This window comes from Atta colombica, unplaced genomic scaffold, assembly GCF_001594045.1.
Source record: "Atta colombica isolate Treedump-2 unplaced genomic scaffold, Acol1.0 scaffold112, whole genome shotgun sequence".
Taxonomy (NCBI): domain Eukaryota; kingdom Metazoa; phylum Arthropoda; class Insecta; order Hymenoptera; family Formicidae; genus Atta; species Atta colombica.
In genome coordinates this window covers 925,589-933,081 of record NW_017259198.1, presented here as the reverse complement: position 1 = coordinate 933,081, position 7,493 = coordinate 925,589, and the positions used below count along the sequence as shown (strand labels likewise).

Sequence of the window (7,493 nt, the reverse complement as noted above, 5' to 3'; positions counted from 1 at the left end):
TATTATATATTATACTATATATAGACAGAGATAAACTATTTTTATAATATAATCATGTGTGATTACGTGCATTATGCACTCAGATATTTTTCAGTACAACTCAAATATTTTTACATTTATCAACCAATAAATCGCATGTTATTGTATTATAAAAAAATTAATTTAATCTTTTAAATATATAAAAACAACATTAGATTTTATTCGTTGTATCAAATGCATACATTCCAAAATTCAAAAGAACATAAAATATGCTTATGAGCGCTTTTCAATTTACTGACTATAGTTCAAAAAATATTCTCGTTCGATCAATATAATGTGCAATAATTATATGCAGGTAAAAAAATGTGAATGTCAAAGTTCCGCGTATACTAAGATAGCTGTTCTATGATAGCTGTTCTGTAAGTAACCATTTAAAGCGAGGTAGGATCGTCGGATTGAATGAAGAAAATTTATAGATCGGATAAACCTCTTTTTCGCCATCAAATACTTCTTTTACAGACGTTAAACCGCTATGTCCTATACATAGAAAGACGCAGGGTGAGCAGTTTTGACATGTCATTTGCATTATTTTGCATACCGTCCGGCGTTAGCATAACAGTGACGTCATTTCCATCTATAAACAGCGAGTAAAAGAAGGAAAGAAAGGCGATGGTTCACGCGCCATGATCGCGCAACGACGTGCATTGAACTCGCATGACCGATCGTAATCACGTTAATTGGCTGCATACGCAATTCGACTTGGGTGCATTTCTTGCGCGTTAATAACTCTGAGATCGCAGGATTGAAATAAATATCCCTCACTATCAATGAGATAAGACAAATAATGGATTCCATTGTGCTTGTTAACCATATCGATAAGCTGATACCGATTTCTCGATATTACGTAACGGACTGTGCCTGGATTGAAATCGCGCTCTCACCTTTCACAATCAACAGCGTAATTAATGAAAGAAATTAGTAAGGCAAATTAGATTAGTATTACCCGGAAATACATATTGCAAAAATATAGTATTAAAAATATAGTATTATGTAAGGATTAGCTTATCAGATAAGCAATAAGAAAAAGCCAAATAATAAAATAGAAAGACATTATACATAATTTCGACCTCGAAAAAACTTCTAGGAATTTGTTATATCAAAAAATGTTAAGTTTTCTGTTTTTCAATTTTTATCGTTTCAAAAAAATAAAAATTCGAAAGAAGATGCGAAATTTCACGCAGACTATTTTTTATGTTAAGAATCGCGAAATATTATACTTTTTGCATGTAAATTGAATTTTTAACAAAAAATCTAAAGCAGTTTCATTTTTATCAGAACATTTTCCGACTTAATTTCTGAATGGACGTATATCTATGCACCGTGCAATGTAAAATACATTCACGCGATCTCGGGTAGAGGCAGGTCATGGCTAATGAGTTCGAGACCTCGGAGGGACGATCTGCTATCCCGCGCTTCGGAGATTTGGACAATTTGTATATATATGTGTGTGAAATTTGCAAAGAACTACTTCCTGTCATTCTATGAACGGGCTTTTCGCATGGAAATGATATCTCGTACAAATGTGCCGCAGCGCATAATGACGTGAAAGCTTATTCAAAGCTTAACAAAGGCTCTTGGTTCGTTATAGGAAGTTCATGTGTTTATATAATCAAAAATAACGATGATAAAGAGTTATATTCTTTAGACAAGAAATATTGTTTAAAGTTATATCAATGCATTTATGTTTTGCGAAAGGCACTGATGATGCTAATTGCAGAAAGTCGGTCATTAAAATGATGGATCGATATTAATTTAATTCTCTATTGCAGCAGTAAAATTTGATTTTATCATTACTTTTAATTATTACAATAAATCATTATCGTTAAGCAGATACTAATCACAATCGTGATAAAATATTATTATTATTATGAAACGAAATTAGCTTCGTCTCTACTTGTCATGCAATCGATGATATCTTAATCGGTCACTTACAACTCGTTTATTCAGATGTAGTTTCGGCAACACCGTGCTCTCGAGGGCATCTGCAACATACACGAAACAGGCGAATAAATTCGCATGTTACATGGTCTTTGATTCAGTGCGATTCAAACCAGAGAGATATTGACATATCGATAAGATCAATGATTGTCCGATGAAAGAAATGTTTAATAGAATTTAATGGAAATAAATTACGGTGATTGGCATAAACAAATGACGAACTAATTCGTTATGATCAATCAGACCTCTCTAATGCATGAGCTTCAACGCTTTTTCTTCGTTCTTTCGTTCATTCCTCCGTTACTTACACAGCATTTGTCTCTCGAGTGGCGCATGTAATATCGCATGTTTTATCGCGAGCATGAATGTTCTCGAATGTGTAAGACATGGAAAGTTGTTTGTGACGATTCTCGCGGTGTAACCGCAATATCATTTCGCGAGGAATTTCGCGTGTTCGCATTCCCGTGTATATACCTAGAGATCCTTAAGAGATTGGACACCATACGTTTGCTCCGCCAATCTTGATATTTTTCAGAACCTGTTTAAGATAAAATGAGATAGATTATGCATAGAATAGAATAAGATATCCATTCTCATCTATTTTAAGCAAGTTCTGAAAAATATCAAGTATGGCGAATCATCAGAAATTGTTTAAACGGTGTTCAATCTCTTGCTTGAGGATTTCTATGCTTACCTATTTACCTATCCACCATTGCTCGGCCGAGCGTTAAATCGTTCATCCCGGATTTTCTCCGCGATGGTTATACTTTCGTTCTCGTTTCCTCTCGTTGTGCAAGATTCGTTTCGGATTTTTCTCATCCTGTTCTCTGTCTATACCATACCGCGCGCTGCTGACTCACTTTCCGACACAAGAGTTCTAGTCCTTGACTTTCCAGCCCTGGATCGTCACAGCGTTATTATACCGCAGTTGTCATTATTCTGACAAGTGTGCGTGTGTGCGTGTGCGTGCGTGCGTGCGTGCGTGCGTGCGTGCGTGCGTGCGTGCGTGCGTGCGTGTGCGTGTGTGCGTGCATATTTGTGTGTGTGTGTGTGTGTATGTATGTGTGTGTGTGCGCGCGCGTGTTTCCCTTCCCTCTATATTATTTCTTTTATGGCCCGCATCTTATTCAGTTTCATAATCGCGCCGTTGCAAAATGTCTCGCGTGTGCTAGATTCGGCACACCGTTTCTCGTTGTAAGAGGCAACGTCGATTACGTCACTCGATGTCATGACATTACGTACGTTAATGAGGCTTATCGTTATCAACGCTAAGTACGATTTCTTCGTTTTAATTGGTTATCTGCGTAGATAATAATACACTACGCGCAGTGAATTACGAATAATTAAACTGAAACGACCGAGATTCTTTTTACTAACATAGATTCTGAAGAAGTCTCAGTGAAAGACGTAATCGAGACTAGAACTTCTAGTTGCTCACCGAGATTAAATGAGCTTTTTTTTTCAAAAAATTTACTTAATTATTTAAATATTTATTTATAATTTAAAGACTGCAACTTTTTTTTCGAAAGTGTCCAGTACTAAGCGCTTTCTAATAGTCTCTAAAATATTTTACAAAGTCGAATTCATATTTAAAAGACATTTTGCAATAGTAAATACTTTGTGTACGACCGAGCTCTTGCGCGAATTCAGCAGAAAATTCGGAACGAGTGATGCACGTATGCCTGGTTTGATCACGTGGTTCGCTTTTTGCCGACTCCGTTCTTAACGGTACTGACACGTCCTCGTGGTCCAGTTCATCACGTGTTTTCAGAGGAGCCCAGTGATTCGAGGAGTCATCTCGGGAGGTCGTACACCTCCGTACAGAAGGAAGTTAAAAGCGGCTGCGGAAACATCGGTTGCGATTTGTATTTTAATACGTCCGTCTGTTGGCCCTGAGGATCACGCGATCCTCATTTATTCTAATTTAGTCTCATTAATTCGTGTGAAAGCACAGCTGCGACGCAAGGACATTGATATCCAATTGTATATTCTTATCGATGTTTCGAGTAGCAATTAATGCATTTCCCGTGAGATTTATCGAAGCTTCGGTTAATTTATTAATTTGTTGATGAATTTGCTATTCAAGAATTAGCTTTAAAAGCGATCCTAACAAGTGTATAATTATAAATAAACAGCGAGCTTTTCCCTTGTCCTTGTATCATATATGTATAAAAATGTGATTAATCATTCGTGTATGAATGGACTATTATTAACGACCTAATATCGTATTGTTGCTGTTAACGAACTCTCTTATGTGATAAAACGCGTATCGTTTGGAATGATACTCGCGCACAACGGCACTTCATTCTGACCAAAGTATTTTATACTCCGATGAATTAATCAGTTACCTGCATTTAATTTCATTCCTTAAAAGGGATAAGAGTCGCGAACTTATAAATCATTACCTAAATATGTAAAGAAATGACAAGTATCAATTTATCATAATGCTAATAATTTTATTGATGATTTTTCTATTAGTTCTTTCCTGTTTCTTTTTACAATTCATAATACATTCCTGTGTTGTCTGCAGATTAATTTACAAAATCATTCTATTATCATTCACAACCAATACGTAAGTAACCAACGTCATCGATCGATTATAAATTGAACTTTGATCGTGAAGTTGATAGTATATTCCGTCCGTTAAAATAAGAACTCATCGAAAGTGTTCCAATAATACAATACAATAATTGCGATACAATAATTTATTTTTAGATTATGGATTATACACTTTTTTGATAAATTTGTATTTTTTTCTAGTAATTGATTATTTTAGTAAGGGAAAATTTTTTAGAAAAATTTGTATGGAGAAAGAAAGATAATGTATTATATAATCTAAAAGTAGAGTTTGGAGAAAATGCGAACGTTATTTTAGACAAGAAACAGAGTATTGAAGGCATAAGATACGTTTACGTTCTGAGCACTTCTCAATCTTGTTGACTGCCTAAAACTACATTTAGACTGACCCTCGACAATGCTTGCCAAGAATTTCTAACCGGATTAAATTTGCAGTTTTGTTGATCAATAAACAGTCCAAATTTCGCCGTTAGAAATTTATTTATATCAATAATAAACAAAGAAAAAAGCCAATTAGTGTAAACTTGTCTTAACATTTATGATATGTAAACAGGAAGAATAACCTTGGTTTTGAAGAAATTGGAAATACCGCGAAGAATTCCATTAAAAACTCTAAAGTCACACACGATTGACAATATGTAAATCATCGGATAGACGGTAGTGACGCAAACAGTGTAAATGAAATGTTAATTGGTTTCGGAGCACGCGTACGCACATTTCGCAACGTTGTTACCTATTATTAGTAGATATCTAAAATGTGTTACGTGTTTGGAAACATATTACTCTTCCGGGATTATTTTTTTGTGTAACATTACTTTCTACGAATCTCATTTTTTTGTAAATGATATTTCTTCTTGCTATTATGAATGAAATGAAAAGTCTAAATTACGATGGAAAGTTATCTCATAAATTATTTATTATACTAAAATGTAATTTGTGTTGTTACATGCAATATACGTAATTCTTCCTCTCACCTCTCTTCATTAACTCTTTCCTTACAAATTGTAAGATCTTAATAAAGACCGCAAAATAGAAAACGAATAACACATTAAATACTAAAAAAATAATGATTTTGCTGAAATATTTAACAATTTAGATACAGATTTAAAAATAATTTTGTTATATCATCAAAATAATTATAAATGAAATTTAAGCATGGACAATGCTGCAAAAAAATTGATATTCTAGCAGCTTGAACTACATAATTATTTTAATAGTTAATCCAACAAAATTATTTTTAAATTTGTATGCAAATATTGTAAATTTTTAAATATTTAAATTTATATCTAGCTATCTCTTTACAGATACTTTAGCAAAAAATTTTTTGTAAAATAACAATGTGTGATGATGCATGAAGACCGTCTTTCTCATAAATAATAGCCAAAGTATCGATATCAGGCATTCATGCGAAAAGATTAGCAAGCCGCAACGCGCGCCAAGAGATCACACTGGAAGCAAGCGTTAGAATAAGATAGGTCAATCAACCCGAGTAATCGCGAATAACAAGATTCGCGTTGCTAATAAGTCTAAGACTGCCTATGACCGGCTCAATTAGTGCCGATCGATCGATTTGCGCGCTAGATGCGAGACATGATTGCTGTCAATTCGCATAAACTTCAAGAAGCGATTGCAAAAGGACGACAGAATTCAGACGACGACGGGGCAATGGCCATCGATGACAGAACTGGATGCTGAAACAGGACTTGAAATTATTGATCTTGAAGCAAGTACACTCTTACATATCGACATTTCTATTTATTCCGCGTTATCTGAGATCCCTCGTCGCGCCTTTTGCTTCTCCCTCTTGAAGAGGGTAATAAATAAGCAGAAATAATATTTGTAGAGACGGAAGCTAAGACTGCCGTTCTTCCAACAATTTAAAGAAAAATATATATTTCTCTTTCTCTACGTAATATAAAAATAAAAAACTTTTTTATATTTAAGGTACAAGCTAATCGTTCTAGTTTCCATAACAATTGCTATTCCCTAATCAAAATGTTATCCGATTGTTATGTCGTTTGCCGTAATTTTTCGTAGATTATCGACAGTTAGCGTTTTTATCATGTTAATGAAACAAAGACAGTCACGCGAGTGATTCAAGATTAACGTCGTGCAAGGACCACATGTGGCCGTGCCTGAAATAATATCCATTGCCTGCCAATGGAGGCAATTAGGAACAATATCGTCGTACTGACATACATTTCACGACGAGACGGCAGGCACGATCGTCGCAGGCGTTGCTTAAAAGCCAATTCAGACGAAACGGCATTTCTAACGTGTTTTCTAACAAGTTGTTATACCAGTCGTTGAATACGCTTCGCTACTATAACAGTCTCTTAACATGGTGTCCTGTCAAACATCGAGATCGCAACGCGATGTTCGCTGATTGCAACAAAATTTCTCATTTATTTACAACCTGTGTCAGGGAAATCAATTGAGCATTTAAAAAATATTAAATATCAAATTTTAAAGTTCTGAAAGTCCATAGAAAGTTTCTGCATTATTTTGTTTCAAGTCTCCTGTAGAATTGTTGATTTCATCGCATGCCATTAATCATTACTTTTATGCTCAATACTTTTGTAATACCATAATATTTTAACATGTTTATCTTTCAAATCAATCAACAATCCACCTTGTTCAACTTGTCCGCAACGTTTCAAATGTGATTAATCGACTTTATAAATCGTATCTGTTTAGTATTTAAATTAGAATGAACAGAACTGAGAAATTTTAATTTTAGAAGCATAATATATATGTGTACTCACAATTAAATACCAAGAAAAAAATATTCTTGCGAATTATCCTTCACGAAATTATCCTTACAGAGGAAAATGGAGTTTTATTACGTATTAACATATATAAAGTCGGCCTTCATCCTTTCATTATGCGTAACTCTTAAAGAAAATAGACTTTTCGGATTTTAAAAGTATCTACTTTCA

At 34.4% G+C, this 7,493-nt stretch overlaps 1 protein-coding gene across 5 annotated transcripts in view; it reads right to left on the bottom strand.

The window, feature by feature from the left end:
- Positions 1-7,493, bottom strand: part of LOC108694057 (protein windpipe) — a 22,704-nt gene that overhangs the window by 3,682 nt on the left and 11,529 nt on the right. For 2 of the 5 annotated variants that reach the window (XM_018203311.1, XM_018203313.1), the window contains exon 2: positions 1,972-2,021. The exons of 2 other annotated variants lie outside the window; for them this stretch is intronic. The gene's annotated coding sequence lies outside the window, so the exon portion shown is untranslated. Of the gene's footprint in view, positions 1-1,971; positions 2,022-2,671; positions 2,749-7,493 lie in introns of those variants that run through there. One more of the 5 variants, XM_018203312.1, reaches the window with a different exon arrangement.